Source organism: Plecotus auritus (assembly GCF_963455305.1).
Source record: "Plecotus auritus genome assembly, chromosome: 7".
NCBI classification, from domain to species: domain Eukaryota; kingdom Metazoa; phylum Chordata; class Mammalia; order Chiroptera; family Vespertilionidae; genus Plecotus; species Plecotus auritus.
The window spans coordinates 53,301,062-53,322,031 of record NC_137774.1 but is presented as its reverse complement, the minus strand read 5'-3'; the positions used below and the strand labels follow the sequence as shown (position 1 = coordinate 53,322,031).

The following is a 20,970-nucleotide window of genomic DNA, read 5'->3' as shown; positions in this document are numbered from 1 at the left end:
TTGCATTTCAGGCAGCAGGATGATGGAAAGGGTGAGCTCTGCCCCAAATGCTTCATCCAGGTGGCCAGAGCCTGGTCACCCCCACACACCCAGCTGCAAGAGAGGCTGGAGAATGTCCAACAAAAAGTCATGTTTCTGAGGAAGAAAACGAAAAGAAATACTGGGGTTAACCAACCTCTGCTTAGACATATGTAATAATCTGGGGGAAGTACTGCAAAATATCCTGAATATATGAGGCACTCAAATAGGTAAAAACTAAAGCAAAACAAGAAAAACTGAATGCCAAAAGAGGTGGTGGTACAGGTCAATTGGCAGTAGTATGATCAAAGACAAAAATAACAAAAAAAAGAAAAGAAAAACAAAGATATTGAATATCACTGTAGTCAGAGAAATGGAAATCAAAAGAAACAATTTTTCACCCATTAAAAGGAATGAGAACTTCCGCTGCTGGTCAGGGTGTAGAGAAATAGTCGCTCCCATGCATTGCTGGTGCCATGCATGATTGCAAACTTTTTGGAAAGCAATTCAGAGTAGCTATTGAGATTGAAACTCTGTTCTTTTTTTAGTTGTTGCCAGTATTACAGATGTCTCCCATTTCCCCCCTTGCCCACCTCCAACCAGTTCCTCCCCCACCTCACGCCTTCACCACATAATTATCTGTGTCCATGCATTATGCATTTATACATACAGTATGTTTTTTGTTTTTTTTAGCATTTCAAGTGGAAGTACTTTTATTTCAAGGCACCATAACGTGATGGTCTCTCTAAGAACACTGCCTCCTCGTGTGAAAATCCAAACCCCCCCCCCCCCCAAAACCCAAAAAGTCCTGCACGGTGATCACAGCCACCCTTGCGTTGACATGATTGTGTTCAACAGGGCATGAATCGCAGGGGACCTGACACCACCATTACAATCAACAGCCTTGGAACAGATTCCCCTGCTGAGGCCCGGAAAGGGCAGCGAGATAAGCTCAACACCTGTAATCAGAAAGAGCCAGGGGGACCCTCAAAACCAACAATCCGTGTAAACATCTCCCTTCCTCCTCCCCACTTCTCCTCGCGCATTCCCCTGGAGTGTGATGTCAGCTTGTTTTGCAAAAGGGCTGCCAGTTTGTTGGATGTTTCTTTGAGAAACGCGCTGCCCAGGTGGGCACTGTTCACGTGCAGGGACAGGTCCTGGGGAGGTGGTGGGGTCTGTGTAGCTGCAATCCTCACAGACCTAGAGCTCGTCCCGGCGTAGCTGGTAGGCAGACTGCTCTGCGCCCAGTGAATTTTCTTCGGGTGGGACTCCTAGGAGCAGCGCCGGGGAGGCTTTGTTGCAGACGTCACATTTGTAGGGGCGAATCCTGTATGCATGCGGGCTGCCTCTTTAGGTCAAAGGTGCCCTTGAAGCCCTTGCTGCAGAAGGTGCACAGGTGCCTCTTCACCTGGGTGTGGCACTTGAGGTGTTGGTTGAGCATACGCTGTAGGCGGAAGCCCGTGCCACACAGGTCACAGCTGTGAGCTGCTGGGTCACTGCCTGTGCCTGGTGACCGACCGGGCGCTGCTGCTTCGCCGCCAGGTGTCCACCGGGGTCCTCGGCGTCTCCTGGCTCCAGGGTTTCGCGCTCGGTGCGCAGGGAGAGTTGCTTGGCAGTCCTGGGGTGGGGGGCGAGGGCCGCAGAGCAGACAGCCCAGGCCCACTGGGATGTAGGTATCTGCCCTTTCCTCGTCCGGGAGCTCACACCAGCTGTGGACCGAGACCCCCAGGCTCCTCTGCTTTACAAGGAAGACTTTGGGCATGGTAGGGCCCCCTCCGGGCCCCCTCCTCCCGGCTGCTCCTTGCTAGGGACGGCAGCAAGGGCTTGGTCCCTGTTCTGGCTGCCAGAGCCCTCCTTGCCGCCTAGCCGGATCTCTCCCTCTGTCCCCTCTGCCCCCTGCCGCACCGCGCCCTGGCCTGTCCAGTCCAGTATATTTTCTTTGGTTAATTTCTTCCTGTTCCCCCAGTGACTCTCCCTCTGCCATCTGTCAGTCTGTTCCATGTATCCATGCCTCTGGACCTTTTTTGTTCATCAGATTCCACATATAAGTGAGATCATGTGATATTTGTCTTTCTCTGATTTATTTCTCTTTGCATAATACTCTCCAGGTCCCTCCATGCTGTCTCAAAGAGTAAGAGATTCTTTTTTACTGTTGCATAGTATTCCATGGTGTAAATGTACCACAACTTTTTTATCCACTCATCTGCTGATGGGCACTTGGGCTATTTCCAGATCTTAGCTGTTGTAAATATGAACATGGGGGTGCATATATTCTTTCTGAATGGTGTTTTGGGATTCTTAGGATATATTCCTAGAAGTGGGATCCCTGGGTCAAATAGCAGATCCATTTTTTAAAATTTTTGGAGGAAACTGCATACTGTTTCCCACAGTGGCTGCCCCAGTCTGCCTTCCCACTAGCAGCGTATTAGGGTTCCTTTTTCTCCACATCCTCGCCAGCACTTGTTTGTTGATTTATTGATAGTAGCCATTCTGGCTGTGAAGTGTGAAGTGATACCTCATTATAGTTTTAATTTGCATTTCTCTGATGATTAGTGATGTTGAGCATTTTTTCATATGTCTCTTGGCCTTCTGTATGTCTTCTTTGGAGAAGTGTCTATTCAGGTTCTTTGTCCATTTTTTAATCGTATTGTCTTCCTGCTGTTGAGTTATATAAGTTCTTTATATATTTTGAAAATTAACCCCTTATCAGATGTATCATTGGTGAATATGTTCTTTCATATAGTGGGTCGGTTTCCCTTTCATTTTGTTGATGGTTTCTTTTGCTGTACAGAAGCTTTTTAGTTTGATGCAGTCCCATTTGTTTATTTTTTCCTTTGTTCGCCTTGCCCTAGGACCGTGGTCGGCAGACTGCGGCTCGCGAGCCACATGCGGCTCTTTGGCCTCTTGAGTGTGGCTCTTCCACAAAATACCACGGCCTGGGCGAGTCTATTTTGAAGAAGTGGCGTTAGAAGAAGTTTAAGTTTAAAAAATTTGGCTCTCAAAAGAAATTTCAATCGTTGTACTGTTGATATTTGGCTCTGTTGACTAATGAGTTTCCCGACCACTGCCCTAGGAGATGTGGCAGCAAAAATACTGCTACGTGAGATGTCTGAGATTTTACTGCCTGCTTTCTTCTAGAATTTGTATGGTTTCACAACTTACATTTAAATCTTTTATCCATTTTTAGCTTATTGTGGTGCAGGGTGTAAGTTGGTGGTCTAGTTTCACTTTTTTGCATATACCTATCCAATTTTTCCAACACCATTTATTGAAGAGACTGTCTTGACTGCATTGTACGCTCTTGCCTCCTTTGTCAGATATTAATGGTGTGGGTTGATTTTGGAGGTCTCTGTTCTGAGACCGTGTTGGAGAGGCCACACCATAGTGCTCCAGCCAACAGCCCATCTGAGCTCCTGTCTGACAGTGTCACCTGTCTGACATGTGAGTGAGCCAGGTGGGCTGTCTGGCCCAGCCAAGTCCTCAAAGTGACTGCAGCGCCAGTCGTTCTTTGTAACCACCTGAGAGCATCTAAGTGAGAATTGGCCAAGCCCTCTCCAAATTTATGATCTGCTAAATAACTGGCAAAATAAAATGGTTGTTTTAACCAATGAAGTTATGGGGAAACTTGTCCTGAAACAATGGCAACTGGAATGTGAGGATTTAGTAAGTAGCATCTTGACTGTGATGATGTTCATTCTCATGTAGAAGAGCCTTTGTAGAGCCGACCTCAACTACTTATTGCACACAGATAAATGGTCTCATAAACAGCTGTTTGCCTCGTTACTATCACAGTAGTCTTAAAATTAAGTATCCCATTTTTTCAATCAACATTATTCAGTATTTTAAGTATTATATATTATGCATATGTATAACAAATGCATGCTAAGCAGTATATATAATTTTAATTTTTGATTGTTGGCTAATATCCCCTGCTGGGGTCTGAAGCCCTTTTTGTTTGTTTTAAGCTGGTGTATGAGACATATGTTGTTGTATTACTACACCAACGTACTACTGTATTGGGAAGCTAACGTCAGCATTGCTCAGATCACATTATGAACACTTTGTGTTTGATGATTGTTTCCAGCACCTATTTCCTCTTCTTTTAGGCATTCTCCTTGGATAATTCACTATTTTCCCATTTTCAGTGGATCAGCATATCACCTTGACCTCAATAAGGCAAGGATGGTACAGACCCAGTCAGAATGAAATGCAAGGAGACATTTGTTGGGGCTTCTGGGGGAGACTTAGTTCTCTTCATTGGACTTAATGGTGAGGCCTAGAGCTACCAGAGGCATCATGCAGCCGTGAGTGCAGTTTACTGATGAAGGTGGCCTCTTGAGGAAGGCTGAGCAAGTGATGGAGAGAAATCCACCCTACAGACATATTGCTAGTGAGCTGGACCTGAAGTGGGACACGCTCCTAGACTTGCAGTTAGGCAAGCCAAAACTTTTTATTGTTGCAAGCTTGAGTTGGGTTTTCTATTACAATGAAAAGATTCCTGATTCATAGTGACCACTTCTGCAGCATTTTTGAGATTCTGAGTAAATTTCAGAGAGACCTTGCTAAATCAAAGGATCTCCAGGCAATTCATCTGATGAATGACCCTGGGTCCTTTGAGACCTAGTGGGAAGGATTAGGAATGTTTTGCTTAAAGAATAGAAAACCAAGGGGAAACAAAGCTGCCTTCAGTCATTCAGATGTCATGTGGAAGAAGCAATATATTTGTTCTTTGTGGTTCCAGATTGTTTCAGAACTGGAACCACCTCGTACCATGTTACTGAAGATAGAATTCAGCCAGATATAAAGAAGGATTGTCCAGCTATTAGAGTGGAAGGGGCTGTCTGGTGTGGAACCTTTCACTGAAACTCTTCAGTGGCAACTGGAATATGAGAGTTTAGTAAATAGCAACAGAAGTTGGATGCTGTTGATACTACTTTGTGTGCAAGATTAGGCTACATGATTTCTCTGTTTCTTTCAGTTTTGAAATAATATAAGTTTATGCTTCCTTAGGTATCAGAAGACATATTTATTATGTGACCCTTGGAAAATTGTGAAATCTCAGACTCTCAGTTTCTTTATCTGTAAAATGAAGACAACACTTTTCAAACTGATTTTTGTTAGCTTAGAATTAATGTGTATGAAAATGCTTTGAAAACCAAAGCACTACACAAATGTAAACTTCTATTATAATTTAATACCTGTGAACTCTAGTTTAAAGAATGTGGACAGCTTCTTAAAGTTCTTTCATGGGTGGTTTAAAAGAAAAAGTGATGTTAATCCAAATAAATAGGATTTAGCATGCCCAGTCCACCTAATTTTCCAATCTCTTCCATTGTAAGTGCAGATGAATTTAGTACTTTTTAATGGTGGAACTTGGAAGTTTCTTAGTGATCACTGTGAGACAGTTCTATAACCGAGCCACATGTGTAATTTTATTTTTTTTAAATATATTTTATTGATTTTTTTACAGAGAGGAAGGGAGAGGGATAGAGAGTTAGAAACATTGATAAAAGAGAAACATCGATCAGCTGCCTCCTGCACACTCCCTACTGGGGATGTGCCCGCAACCAAGGTACATGCCCCTGACCAGAATCGAACCTGGGACCCTTCAGTCCGCAGGCCGACGCTCTATCCACTGAGCCAAACCGGTTAGGGCCACGTGTGTAATTTTAGGGAGTCAGAGCTAAATTGTGATCGACTAGGCCATTCTAAGTTGCATCAAGCCTCACAAATCGGAAGTTAGTCTTTCCCCATCTCTACTGAAAGGAAGGCTGCACATAGTGAGGCAAGTTTTTTAATTCACTAAAGCTCTACCACCCTCACCTCCTCCTCCTCCTCCTCCTCCTTCTTTTTTTTTTTAATAGTCACCCGAAGACATGTTTTTTAATGATTTGAGGGAGAGGGAGAGAGAGAAAGAAGCATTGATATGAAATGTGAGAGTGAAACATTGATGGTTGCCTTCCGTACCCACCCCAACGGGAAGGGAGGTGGTTAACCCACAACCTGGGGATGTGCCCTGACCGGGAATCAAACCAGTGACCTTTCGCTACACAGGGCGACACTTCAACCAACTAAGCCACACTGGCCAGGCCTCTTCCTCACTCTTTTTAAAAAATATACTAGAGGCCCCATGCACAAAATTCGTGCAAGGGACTCGGCCCTTGCAGCCACGGCGGCTTACCTTGGCCCTTGCAGCCCTGGCTTCATCCAGAAGGACATCCGGAAGGTCGTTCAGCTGCCTGGTCTAATTAGCATATTACGCTTTTATTGTTATAGATAGATTGTTATTGATTTCAGAGAGGAACGGAGAGGGAGAGAGAGATAGAAACATCAGTGATGAGAGAGAATAATTGATTGGCTGCTTCCTGCACACCCCCTACTGCGGATTGAGCCTGCAACTCTGGCATGTGCCCTGACTGGAATCGAACTGTAACCTCCTGGTTTATAGGTCGATGCTCAACCACTGAGCCACACTGGCTGGACTGTGGCTGGGCTCCTCCTTATTGTTAATGTTTGCTGCCTAGAGACTGTGGGAGTGCTGGGAAATTCCTATGCAGAGGAGCCAAGCTTTTGAGTTAGGTAATGAGGGTTTCATTTGGCCCACATAGTGGGCAAAGATGCTCACCCAGGGTGCAGAGCAAATTCAGGGACCAAACTGTTCCTCTCTCCACTTCAGTTTCAATGGTAATTAGACGTCTCTGCCTGCTTTGCACTTTTCAAATGGCACGCAGGGAGCTGCCTTTCCACAGCCGTTTGCATTTTGGCTTCTGAAGTTGACTAACTGCAGCAGCTGTGTGGGCCGCCTCCGTGAAGCCGATCAGACCATAGCAGTATCTCTCTGTAACACTGCTGTTTTGTCTCCTGCCATATCTCATCTTTAACTCCACACAGAACGGTCACTGTGTTCTCCTTAGGTCAGAGCCCTTCTGCGTGTCTTTTGTTCAGAAGTCCCTCAGTTCAGGAGCACTGTTCATACTGGCCATGGAACAGTCTGAGTATTTGGGAAAGAGAAGGATGCAGACTTACAAGTGTTTTAAACTCGAATCCAAGTAGCTGAGCGAGTGGAGTGTGAGCAAAATTAATTTGGCATTCTGCAAAAAAAAAAAAAAAGGTAAAATGAAAATGAGATAGAAAACATTTATCCTGTTATGAAAACCATCTTTAAACACGTACCCTACTGTTTGCTTTTTAAAAATTTTAAAGATTTTTTTTCTTACTGATTTTTAGAGAGAGTGGGATGGAGAGGGGCGGGGGGAAGAGAGAAAGAAACATCCATGTGAGAGCAAAGCATCGATCAGCTGCCTCCTGTACCAGGGATTGAGCATGTAACCAGGGCATGTGCCCTGACCGGAAATCGAACCAGAAACCTTTAGGTGCATGGGAACAGTGCCCAGTCAACTGAGTCACACCAGTAAAGGCTTGTGTTTGCTTTTAACAAAGGAAGCAAATGAATAAGCAGTTTGGTTCATTTGTATATGTAGGATTCTTTTGTGTGTTTTCCTCTGTTTGATTTGCAAAGAGAGTTTCCAGTAACTTTAATATGAGATATGTATGGATCTCTAGAAAACACTTCATTGAAACCCCCAAAGGACAGCCCAGCTATGGGGAAAGTCACTTTATTCCACAGGCAAGGTGGGGCCCTGAGATTTGATAACAGACCTAGTTCCTTATGGCACTGCTTCTGCTTGCTGTGTTGCCTCAAACTTTCTCTCTTTTATCTCATTTGTTCTAAGTCCAAAGGATCAGTGCTGCCTATAAAACCAACAGATTGCTGATTACCTACTTCTGTGCTACATTTGCAAGCATTCACATTTCTTAATTCTCATTATCCAAGTAGTATGAGCACAGGTTAAAGAAATGAAACAGGACAAGGCCCTTGTGAAAAGCGACTGCTGCTGCCTTACAACCTTCCTATTCCTAGTCCCGCTTTGCAAAGGTAACCGCTTCATTATGCTTACTTTTTAGAAAGACTTTGAGAGCAGTTTTTGTACAGCAAAACTGAGCAGGAAGTACAGACTTCTCATGTACTCCCAGCTCTCCCCAGTCTCCCCCACCATCAAAATTCCTCACCAAAGGTATATTTGTACACTTGAACCTACACTGACACATGATTACCCAGAGTCCACAGTTTACATTAGGGTTCACTCTTGGTGTTCTTGTGTTTATATAATGACATGTATCCATCTGTTAAGTGTCATACAGAATAGTTTTAAGTACCCTAAAAATCTGTGCTCTGGCCCTAGCTGGTTTGGCTTAGTGGATAAAGTGTTGGCCTGCGGACCCAAGGGTCCCAGGTTTGATTCCGGTCAAGGGCATATGCCTGGTTGAGGGCTTGATCCCCAGTAGGGGGCGTGCAGGAGGCAGCCAATCAATGATTCTCTCTCATCATTGATGTTTCTATTTCTCTCTCCCTTTTCCCTTCCTCTCTGAAGCAAAAATATATTTAAAAAAACATCTGTGCTCTGCCTGTTCATTCCTCCCTCCCCTCAAAGCCCTGGCAACCACTGATTTTTTTACTGTCTCTGTAGTTTTGCCTTTTCTCAATGTCATATAGTAGTTGAAATCATGCAGTCTTTACCTTTTTGGGTTGGCTTTTTTCACTTAGTAATAGGCATTTGAGTCTCTCCATGTTTTTTCCTGGCTTGATAGCTCTTTTCTTTTTCGTGCCAAATAATATTCCGTTGTCTGGATGTACCACAGCTTACTCACTCGCCTACTGAAGGATAGATCCCTTGCTTGCTTCCAACTTTTGATACTCCTGTCTAATAAAAGGGTAATATGCGCCCTAACTGGTTTGGCTCAGTGGATAGAGCATTGGCCTGCGGACTCAAGGGTCCCAGGTTCGATTCCGGCCAAGGGCATGTACCTTGGTTGCAGGCACATCCCCAATAGGGGGTGTGCAGAAGGCAGCTGATCGATGTTTCTCTCTCATCGATGTTTCTGACTCTCTATCCTTCTCCCTTCCTCTCTGTAAAAAATCAATAAAAAAAAAAAGGGTAATATGCACATTAACTGTCACTCCATCACAAAGATGGCATCGCCCATAGCCACAAGATGGTGGCACCCAGTCCTCTCAGCCCCACTGGAGTCCCCTAGTCCTGGGGGGCGGGGAGGCGGCTGCTGAGAGCAGGCAGCATGAGTGGCCTGGCGGAATGCTTGCTTCGTTGCCGCGGTGACAAGGCAAGCGTTCTGTGCCCGGCCGAGGATAGGCCTCTGGGCCATGGAGAGCCTCTGGGCAGCGGGCGCGGAGCAGCCAGGCCCTGAAGAGAGCTACTGGCGCATGGATTCTTGTGCAGGGCTACTGGTTATGAATAAAGCTGCTGTCAGTCTCCATGTGCAGGTGTTTGTGTGGGCATAAGTTTTCAACTCCTTTGGCTAAATGCCAAGGGGTGCAATTGTTGGATTATGGCAAGAGTGTGTTTAGTTTTGTAAGAAACTGCCAATCTGTCTTCCCAAGAAGACAGAATGGTTGCACCATTATGCATTCTGATCAGCAGAGTATGAGAGTTCCTGTTGCTTCACATCCTCGCCAGCATTTGGTGCTGTCAGTGTTTTGGGTTTTAGCTATTCTAGTGGGTGTGCAGTGGCATCTCAGCATTGTTGTAATTTGCAATTCCCTAATGACATAGGATGTGGAGCACCTTTGTTTTTAAAAAATTTTTTTAAATTGATTTCAGAGAGGAAGGAAGAGGGAAAGAGAGGCAGCTGATCCACGGTGAGAGAGAATCATGGGTCGGCTGCCTCCTGCAAGTCCCCCACTGGGGATCGAGCCCACAACCCAGGCATGTGCCCTTGACCGGAATCAAACCTGGGGCCTTTCAGTTCACAGGCCGATACTCTATCCACTAGCCAAACTGGCTAGGGCTGGAGCACCTTTTCAGAGGCTTATTTGCCATATGTATGTCTTCTTTGGTGAGGTGTCTTTTCAGTTATTTTGCCCAGTTAAAAATTTTTTTTACTTTTCAATTACATTTGACACTCTATATTAGTTTCAGATGTATAACATAGTGGCTAGATATTTATATAACTTATAAAGTGATCCCCTCCATAAGTCTAGTACCCACCTGCATTTTGCCCAGTTTTAATCAGGTTGTTCATTTTCTTATTGTTGAGTTATTTGTATATTTTAGATAATAGTCTTTTTTCATATATGTCTTTTGCAAATGTTTTCTCCCAGTCTGTGACTTGTCTTCTCATTCTCCTGACATTGCTCTTTTTTATTTTCAAATTTAGATATTTTGTTGACTCCTGCTATGATAGATGAGGACTTAACTCCATTTTTTACACCCTCCCAGTATAATTTTATCACTGTTTTCAGTGCCTTTCTTGGTTACCTCTTTTATTGTAATCATGTACTTTATCTTTATTTCTTGTTTTGTCAACTCTATGGAGTATCTTTGACTCTCCATTTGTAAGATGAAGATGGATATTCTTTTCACTACCCTTTCTACCAGCCTTCTCCACCTTGTCTTCTACCTCCCAGTTTCTTTCATCTGTACTTTAACTTTTTTTGCTAGCAAGGATAATATCAAATACTAGTGGCCCGGTGCACAAAATTTGTGCACATTAAAAGGGGATTAATTAGAGGTAATAATTTAATATTGCTATTTGCCCTTTCTCTATAATAGAAGTGTCAGAGATGAAAGAAAATTAGTAAAATGTATATGAAAACCTTCCTCCTGTCAGAGTCTGGGGCACACCACGGGACCCAGAGTCAAGTCCCTGCCCACCCACATGCGCCTCAAAATCGCGTGAGACCCAGACCCGGCCGCGCCCCCGCCCCCCCCCCCCCCCCCCCCGCGCAATTGGGCTAGATCCAGACCTGGCTAGTCCCACCCTTGTCAAGCCCCGCTGGGCAGGGAACATAGCCTCAGGTCCCCTGGCCTGGCACCAGGACGGGGGGTGTGGCCTGAGGTCCCCCATCAGGCCGCACCAGGAGGGGGGAACAGCCTCAGGTCCCCTGTCAAGCTCCATTGGCAGGGGGGTGCAGCCTCAGGTCCCCCTAGGCGGGGGCCGTGGCCTGAATTCCCCCAACCCAGCACTGGGGGTGCACCTTGAGGTACCCTGTCAAGCCCCACCAGGCAGGGGCCGCAGCCTCAGGTCCCCTGGCTTGGTGCTGAGGTGGGGGGCGCGGCCTGAAGTCCCCTGTCAAGCCCCGCCTGGTGGGGGGCGTGGCCTGAGGTCCCCCGGCCTGGCACTGGGGCCGGGGGAGCAGCCTAGAGGTCCCCCGTCAAGCCCCGCTGGGTGGGGGGCATGGCCTGAGGTCCCCTGTCAAGCCTTGCCAGGTGGGGGGCGCGGCCTGAGGTCCCCCGGACTGGCGCTGGGGTGGGGGGAGCAGCCTGAGGTCCCCTAGCCCAGCAGCAGGACGGGAAATGCAATTGAGGTCCCCTGTCAAGCCCCACCAGGTGGGGGGGCACGGCCTGAGGTCCCCCTGCCTGGCGCTGGGGCGGGGGGAGCAGCCTGAGGTCCCTTAGCCCAGCAGCAGGACGGGAAATGCAATTGAGGTCCCCTGTCAAGCCCCACCAGGTGGGGGGGCGCGGCCTGAGGTCCCCCTTCCTGGCGCTGGGGTGGGGGGAGCAGCCTGAGGTCCCCTAGCCTAGCAGCAGGACGGGAAGCGCATCTTGAGGTCCCCTGTCAAGCCCTGCTGGGTGTGGAAGGTGGCCTGAGGTCCCCTGTCAAGCCCCACAGGGGCGGGGGAGGGCGTAGCCTCAGGTCCCTGCTGATTGCTAGTTAAGGCTCCTTATGGGAACTTGGCCTCAGCTGTGGGTGCAGCCATCTTTGTGACAGAGTGATGGTTAATTAGCATATTCCCTCTTTATTAGATAGGATTCCATAAAATAGTCATGCATACTTTGTGTATAGGTCAATTTAAATAGTAGTAATGCTATTGTCACTACATAGGTATCCTTCCCTGCAGAGTGAAATCATGTGTTATGATTTTGTTAACTTTCTTATGCAGCTTCTTGTTTTTATGAGGTTTCTGTTTTTCCCCCACTATTTTTTTTTTATCTTCTTTTTTTTTTCCATGCTATTTATTCAAGGTGTTCTTCTGCCAAAGAAACTTCCCTATGAGGTACTTTGTTCGCTTGACCAGCCTGGACTTGTACTCCTCCTGACTTGCTCCATGGGTATTATTTTGAGACTTCCCCTGCTGCATTCCTCTTGCAGGCATCCTCAAACTACAGCCCGCGGGCCACATGCGGCCCGCCGAGGACATTTATCCGGCCCGCCGGGTGACACTGCCTGTCCTGCTTAGCAGCCGACTCGTCCCGGGCCTGCAGTGCGCATAGGAATTTGTTCATAGTTTTTTTTTTTAAACTATAGTATGGCCCTCCAACGGTCTGAGGGACAGTGAACTGGCCCCTGTTTAAAAAATTTGAGGACCCCTGTCTTAGAGAGTCACTGCTTCCTGGATCACTCAGCCTCTTCCTCATGGTTTACTTTCTTGTTTTACAGGAGCACGTCCCCAAATAACTTCCTCAGAAAGGCTGTTGGCAGTTTAATATTTTGTGCCTTTACATGTTTTAAAATGTATTTTCCACCTTTATGAGCGATTTATAGTTAGGTTGGGTATAGAATTCTAGATTGAAAACGATTTTCCCTCAGAACTTTGAAGGCCTTTGCTTTACTGCCTTCTAGAGTGCAGTATCGCTAATGAATGATGATGATGGCCAGTCTCATTATCAGTCCATAACCCTTCCCCAAACTTTTCTGCATTCTTGATGTTCTGAAACTTTATTAAAGATGTATTCATCTCCATGAGGGTCTTTTTCATTTGTTTGCTTAACATGAATTCTGAACTCATGTTCTTCAAGTTTGGGGAATTTTCTTATTTCAGTTCTTTGATAATTTTCTCCATTCTGTTTCACTGGTCTGTATTTCTGGAACTTCTGTTAATTGATAGTTTGATCTCCTGATTGAACCTTTGTGTTTATCTTTTCTACTTCCATCTTGTTTTCTTTTGTTCTACATATTTGGAGAGTTCCTTGAGTTTGCATCCCATACCTTTTATTGAATTTTTTAATTTGGCAAACTTTTTTAAAATGTTTGAAATCTTTCTCTTGTATTATCTTTATTCTTTTTCATAGGACCCTTGCCTTGTTTTAATAGATGTATATCACCTCGAATCTCAATCAGTGAGACCTTCATTGAGCACCCCATATACTAGTAAATCAGCCTCCATCCCCACTAGTCCCTTCGCTGCCATGGCTCTCTGTACTCCAGGACCTTTGCACATTCTGTTTACTCTTTCTTAGCCTTCCATTTTCCCTTTTATTTAGTTTGAAGTATTTGGGGGATAATTCATTTATGCTTATCAAGTAAGTAGTTTAATATTCAGATGTTGTTCAGAGAGGTCCGCAGAAGAGTTAATTTGGGAGTCATCAGTATATAGGTGTTATAATGAACAACATAAACTGATGAACAAAAACAGTTCCTGAGACAGAAACCTCAATCAAACCATCAAACCTCAGAGGGAAGGTAGGGGAGGGTGGGGGTAAGGGGGAGAGATCAACCAAAGGACTTGTATGCATGCATATGGGCCTAACCAATGGACACAGACAACAGGGGGGTGAGGGCATGAGTAGGGGGGATGGGGGGTAATGGGGGAATAAGGATACATATGTAACACCTTAATCAATAAAGAAATTTAAAAAAAGATTGAGTAGAATCACCAGGAAAATAGCCTAATAAAAGAGTAATATGCAAATTGACCATCACTCCAACACAAGATGGCTGCCCCCATGTGGTCAAAGATGGCCGCCCCTATGTGGACACAAGATGGCCACCACAAGGTGGCCGTCAGGGGAGGGCAGTTGTGAGTGATCAGGCCAGCAGGGGAGGGCAGTTAGGAGGGACCAGGCCTGCAAGGGAGGGCAGTTGGGAGCAATTAGGCCTGCAGGGGAGGGCAGTTAGGAGTGACCAGGCCAGCAGAGGAGGGAAGTTGGGGGCAACTGGGCCTGCAGGGGAGGGCAGTTGGGGGGAACCAGGCCAGCAGGGGGGAGCAGTTGGGGGCAACTAGGCCTGCAGGGGAGGGCAGTTAGGGGTGACCAGGCTGGCAAGGGAGGGCAGTTAGGGGTGACTGGGCCAGCAGGGGAGGGCAATTGGGGGTGACAAGGCCTGCAGGGGAGGACAGTTAGGGGCAACCAGGCCGGCAGGGGAGGGCAGTTAGAGGTGACCAAGCCGGCAGGGGAGGGCAGTTAGGGGCAATCGGGCCAGCAGGGGAGCAGTTAGGCGTGGATCAGGCTGGCAGGGGAGTGGTTAGGGGGTGATCAGGCTGGCAGGCAGAAGCATTTAGGGGCAATCAGGCAGGCAGGCAAGCAGGCGAGTGGTTGGGAGCCAGCAGTCCTGGATTGTGAGAGGGATGTCCCAGATTGGAGAGGGTGCAGGCTGGGCTGAGGGACACCCCCCCCCCATGCACGAATTTCGTGCATTGGGCCTCTAGTTTGTAATAAGAGAAGAAAAATGGCATGTAGCGAGAGGAGGAGGAACAAGCAAAGGAGATAGACAGAGGATAGCTGCTGAGTTAAGAGAAAAACCAAGACAAGGTGATATAGAGGCATGTTTCCAAAAGGAAGAAATTGTTCTAACTGCTGAGAGGATGAAAAATATCCATTGTACTGGACCGCATGGGGGTCATTGATGGCCTCAGCAGGCAGTGCAGTGGGAGTGGGCAGGGGAGTGAGTGAGAGCAGAAGACATGAGGACAACCAGTGAACATAAGTCTTTGGAGGATTCTGCTACTATGAGGGGGAAGAGAGAAATCAGGTATTAGTTAGAGGAAGATGTGGATTCTAGGGTGTGTGTGTGTGTGTGTGTTTAATTGGAGGGAATTAAGTTTGTTTAAGTGCCAGTCAGAAAGATACAGTGGAAAGGGGATGATATTTCAACAAATCACAAGCATACTGGGGACATTGAGGACACTGGCTAGAGGTAAATGGGTGTGCTTGAGAGCAAAAAAACCCTGAAAGTTGAAAAAGGTTGGATATGTTAATTAGAGATTATGTGTGACTTTGAAAGCCAAGGGAAGAAGTTTAATATTGGTGCAGCAGATGAGAAGAAATATATATACAGGTTCTTGAACAGAAAAATGAATGAGTTATTTAAGGGATTTGATCCAGAATATCTCAAAGGTGGGAGAATGTTTTAGAAATTTAGACAGAGGATCTGGACTAGATTTATAGTGAAAGAAAAGGAAAAATATGGCATCATTTCCAAAAACAGTTCATAGGTTTTAGTAACCGACTGATTACGTACAAAAAGGAAGGGGAAAGGAAGGTTTAAATAAGTTTTTACGCTTCCTTGAATGGGGGAACCTAAAAAATGATTAGTGCCACTGTTAGACATGAATAAAAATAATGAAGGGAAGAAGGAACGGATACTCAACATGAACTGCCCACTGAAAAAGTTGAGAAGGCTGATGATTAAGGGGGGAAATTAGGTTTGACCATACAGAAATTATTGGAACTTTTTGAGAAAAAAAATTATGCGGAGTGATAATGAAGAAATATCCTAATAGTTTAGACTCAGAATGAGCAAGTTCTCTTGTGTTGAGGAGACAAGGCAGCAATCATGTGGTATGTGAAGATGGTGAACTTCATTTGTATATCCCACCGAGCAAGTACTCTGTGAATTCTTGTTGAATAAATGAAGGATTGTTAATTTATTTCAAAAAGTCACCCTTCATCAGTGCATATTAGACAGAAGACCTACCAAAGAAAAACCTCAGTAGCTTATTCTTTTGGTAAGATGAGGACATTAAAAAGGGCCTGAAAATATTTTATTTCAGTTCATAAAAATCACTATTTAAAAGTGTCACCTGTTTGATGGTTTAAACTAGAGGCCCGGTGCATGAAATTCATGCACGGTTAGGGTCCCTAGGCCTGGCCGGCGATCAGGGCCGATCGGGTCCTTCTGGCTGCCGGCTGGGGCCTGCCTTCATTCCCCCAGCTGCTGGCACCAGCTTCCCTACGGCACCCAGGACCTGGGCTGCTTCCCTCCTCCAGCCACCTGCAGGCACCTGGGACCCAGACTGCTTCCCTCCTCCGGCCGCCCGCAGGCACCCGGGACCTGGGCTGGCTCCCCTCGGGCCGCCCGCAGGCATGTGGGACTCGGGCTGACTTCCATCCGGCCCTGGCTTCATCAGGAAGGATGTCCGGAATGATGTCTGGAAGACATCTGGTCTAATCAGCATATTAGATTAGACCTTTTATTATTATAGATAGATCATGCTATTGTTATTTTGAATGTGCTTTATGTTCTCTGAAAAGATTTCTTCTTTTTTTAAATTTTTACAATATCCTGTTATACATAATTTTTGAAAAAAATTTCTTTATTGATTAAGGTATTACATATGTGTCCTTATTCCCCCATTACCCCCCACCTCAGATTCATGACCCCACCCACCTGTTGTCTGTGTCCATTGATTAGGCTTATATGCATGCATATAAGTCCTTTGGTTGATCTCTCCCCCTTACCCCCATCCTCCCCTACCTTCCCTGAGATTTGACGTTCTGATCGATGTTTCTCTGTCTCTGGATCTATTTTTGTTCATCAGTTTATGTTGTTCATTATATTCCACAAATGAGTGAGATCATGTGATATTTATCTTTCTCTGCCTGGCTTATTTCACTTAGCATAATGCTCTCCATCTCCATCCATGTTGTTGCAAATGGTAAGAACTCCTTCTTTTTAACCGCAGCGTAGTATTCCATTGTGTAGATGTACCACAGTTTTTTAATCCACTCATCTGCTGATGGGCACGTAGGCTGTTTCCAAACCTTAGCTATGGTGAATTGTGCTGCTATGAACATAGGGGTGCATATATCCTTTCTGATTAATGTTTCTAGCTTCTTGGGATATATTCCTAGAAGTGGTATTACTGGGTCAAATGGGAGTTCCATTTTTAGTTTTTTGAGGAAACTCCATACTGTTCTCCACAGTGGCTGCACCAGTCTGCATTCCCACCAGCAGTGCACGAGGGTTCCTTTTTCTCCGCATCCTCGCCAGCACTTGTCATTTGTTGATTTGTTGATAATAGCCCTTCTGACAGGTGTGAGATGGTACCGCATTGTTGTTTTGATTTGCATCTCTCTGATGATTAGTGACTTTGAGCATGTTTTCATATGTCTCTTGGCCTTCCTTCTGTCTTCTTTCGAAAAGTGTCTATTTAGATCAGTTGCCCATTTTTTGATTGGGTTGTTTATCTTCTTTTTGTTAAGCTGCATGAGTTCCCTATAAATGTTGGAGATTAAACCCTTATCGTTGATATCATTGGCAAATATGTTCTCCCATGCAGTGGGCTTTCTTGTTATTTTATTGATGGTCTCCTTTGCTGTGCAAAAGCTTTTTATTTTGATGTAGTCCCATTTGTTTATTTTCTCTTTAGTTTCCATTGCCGTAGAAGCAGTATCAGTGAAGAAATTGCTTCAGCATATGTCAGAGATTTTTCTGGCTGTGGATTCCTCTAGTATTTTTATGGTTTCTCGTCGTATGTTTAAGTCCTTGATCCATTTTGAGTTTATTTTTATGTATGGTGTAAGTTGGTGGTCTAGTTTCATTTTTTTGCATGTATCTGTCCAATTTTCCCAATACCATTTATCGAAGAGACTATCTTGACTCCATTGTATGTTCATGCCTTCTTTGTTAAATATTAATTGAGCATAGTGATTTGGGTCAATTTCTGGGTTCTCTATTCTATTCCATTGATATATATGTCTGTTCTTGTGCCAGTATCAGGCAGTTTTGAGAACAGTGGCTTTGTAATACAGCTTGAAATCTGGTATTGAGATCCCACCTACTTTGTTCTTCTTTCTCAGGATTGCTGTAGCTATTCGGGTTCTTTTTTTTATTCCAGATGAATTTTTGGAAAGTTCTTTCTAGGTCTGTGAAATATGCCATTGGTATTTTAATGGGGAGTGCATTGAATCTATAGATTGCTTTGGGTAGTACAGACATTTTATTTATTTTATTTTTTTAAAATATATTTTATTGATTTTTCACAGAGAGGAAGGGAGAGAGATAGAGAGTTAGAAACATCGATGAGAGAGAGACATCGATCAGCTGCCTCCTGCACACCCCCCACTGGGGATGTGCCCGCAACCAAGGTACATGCCCTTGACCGGAATCAAACCCGGGACCCCTCAGTCCCCGGGCCGGCGCTCTAGCCACTGAGCCAAACCGGTTAGGGCAGTATAGACATTTTAATGATGTTGATTCTCCCAATCCATGAACATGGTATGTTCTCCGATCTGTTAACGTCTTCCTCTATCTCTTTTTTCAGTGTCGTGTAGTTTTCCGCATATAGGTCTTTTACCTCCTTAGTTAAGTTTATTCCTAGGTATCTTAATTTTTTTGGTGCAATGGTAAACGGGATTGCTTTTTTAGTCTCTCTTTCTGTAAGTTCACTATTGGTGTATAGAAATGCCATAGATTTCTTGGCGTTAATTTTGTATCCTGCTACATTGCCGATTTCATTTATTAAGTCTATTAGTTTTTTGATGGAGTCTTTCGGGTTTTTTATGTACAGTATCATGTCATCTGCAAATAAGGACAGCTTTACTTCTTCTTTTCCAATTGGATGCCTTTTATTTCTTCTTCTTGTCTAATCGCAATGGCTAATACTTCTAGTACTATGTCGAACAGGAGTGGTGAGAGTGGGCATCCCTGTCTTGTTCCTGTTCTTAGGGGAAATGGTTTTAGTTTTTGCCCATTGAGTATGATGTTAGCCATGGGTTTATCATATATAGCTCTTATTATGTTGATATATGATCCTTCTATTCCCACCTTGTTGAGAGTTTTTATCAAGAAAGGGCGTTGGATTTTGTCAGATGCTTTTTCTGCATCAATTGATAAGACTATTTGATTTTTATCTCTCAATTTGTTTATGTGATGTATCACGTTTATTGATTTGCAGATATTGTACCATCCTTGCATTCGTGGGATAAATCCTACTTGGTCATGGTGTATGATCTTTCTGATGTAGTGCTGGATCCGATTTGCTAGAATTTTGTTGAGGATTTTGGCATCTATGTTCATGAGGGATATTGGCCTGTAATTCTCTTTCAATGTGTTGTCTTTATCTGGTTTTGGTATTAGGGTGATGCTGGCTTCATAGAATGAGCTTGGAAGTATTTCTTCCTCTTGAATTTTTTGGAATGGTCTGAGGAGAATAGGTTTTTAGTTCTTCCTTGAATGTTTGATAAAACTCCCCTGTGAAGCCATCTGGCCCCGGGCTTTTGATTGCTGGAAGCTTTTTGATGACTGCTTTAATTTCTTCCATAGTTATTGGCCTATTAAGATGTTTAGATTCTTCCTGATTGAGTTTTGGAAGGTTATATTTTTCTAGGAATATGTCCATTTCCTCCAGGTTGTCTAGTTTGTTGGAATAGAGTTGTTCATAGTATTTTTTAACAATCCTTTGTATTTCGGTGGGGTCTGTTGTTATTTCACCTCTTTCATTTCTGATTTTGTTTATTTGGGTCCTCTCTCTTTGCTTCTTGGTGAGCCTGGCTAGAGGTTCATCAATCTTGTTTATCCTTTCGGAGAACCAGCTCTTGGTTTTGTTGATCTTTTGTATTGTTTTTTTTTTGGCCTCAATGTCATTTATCTCCACTCTGATCTTTATTATTTCCTTCCTTCTGCTTACACTGGGCTTTTCTTGTTGCTCTCTTTCTAACTCTTAGAGTTGTAGAGTTAGGTAATTTATTACCATTGTTTCTTGTTTTTTTACAGTAGGCTTGTAGAGCTATGAACTTCCCTCTCAAGACTGCTTTCGCTGTGTCCCATAGTTTTTGGATTGCTGTGTTTTCATTGTCATTTGTTGCCATGATGTTTTTTATTTCTTCTTTGATCTCTCTGGTAACCCAGTCATTGTTTAATAGCATGCTGTTTAGTCTCCATGTGTTTGATTTTTTTGGATTGTTTTTATTGTAGTTGATTTCCAGTTTTATGCCTCTGTGAAGTGAGAAGATGCTTGATATGATTTCTACCTTCTTGAATTTGAAGAGACTTTGCCTATGACCCAACATATGGTCTATCTTTTAAAATGACACATGTGCACTTGAGAAGAATATATAGTCTGTGGCTTTGGGGTGCAACGTTGTGAAGATGTCAATTAATTCCATCTGGTCTAGTGAGTTATTTAGGAGTGATGTTTCTTTGCGGATTTTTTTTTAGAGGATTTGTCCAATGGTGATAGTGGGGTATTAAAGTCTCCTACTATGATTGTATTGCTGTCAATCTCTCCTTTGATATCCTCCAGGAGTTTTTTTATGTATTTGGGTGCTCCTGTATTGGGTGCGTATATGTTTACCAGAGTTATTTCTTCTTGTTAGATTGCTCCCTTTAGTATTATGAAGTGGCATTCCTTATCTGTTTTTATGTCCTTCACTTTGAGATCTAATTTGTCAGATATAACTATTGCTACCCCAGCTTTTTTTTCATTTCCATTCGCCTGAAAAACCTTTTTCCATGCCTTCACCCTCTGTCTGTGTGTGTCTTTTTTTCTGAGATGGGTTTCTTGTAGATAGCAGATATATGGGTTGTGTTTTCTTATCCAATCCGTTACCCTATGTCTTTTGATTGGGGCACTTAATCCATTTATATTTACAGTTATTATTGATAGGTACTTGTTTGTCGCCATTTTTATTCTTTACCCCTGTGTTCCTTCTTCGCTTCCTATTTTTTTTTACAGTATAGCCTTTAGCATTTCTTGCATTGCTGGTTTGGTGGTAATAAATTCCCTTAGTCCTTTTTTGTCTGTGAAGCTCCTGATTTCACCTTCAAGTTTGATTGATAGCCTTGCTGAGTACAGTATTCTTGGATTCAGACCCTTCCTTTGCATGACTTTGTATATTTCATTCCATTCCCTTCTGGCCTGATGAGTTTCTGTTGAGAAATCAGTTGCTAGTCTGATGGGGGTTCCTTTGTAGGTAACTTTCTGTCTCTCTCTGG

At 44.2% G+C, this 20,970-nt stretch overlaps 1 protein-coding gene and 1 pseudogene across 18 annotated transcripts in view; one reads left to right on the top strand and one right to left on the bottom strand.

Moving 5' to 3' along the window:
• Nucleotides 1–20,970, top strand: part of SPECC1 (sperm antigen with calponin homology and coiled-coil domains 1) — a 291,359-nt gene that overhangs the window by 143,760 nt on the left and 126,629 nt on the right. The gene's annotated exons all lie outside the window — the stretch shown is intronic.
• Nucleotides 984–1,780, bottom strand: LOC308254453 (transcription factor Ovo-like 2; annotated as a pseudogene). Its single transcript has one exon. The product of its transcript is annotated as a transcription factor Ovo-like 2 (transcript).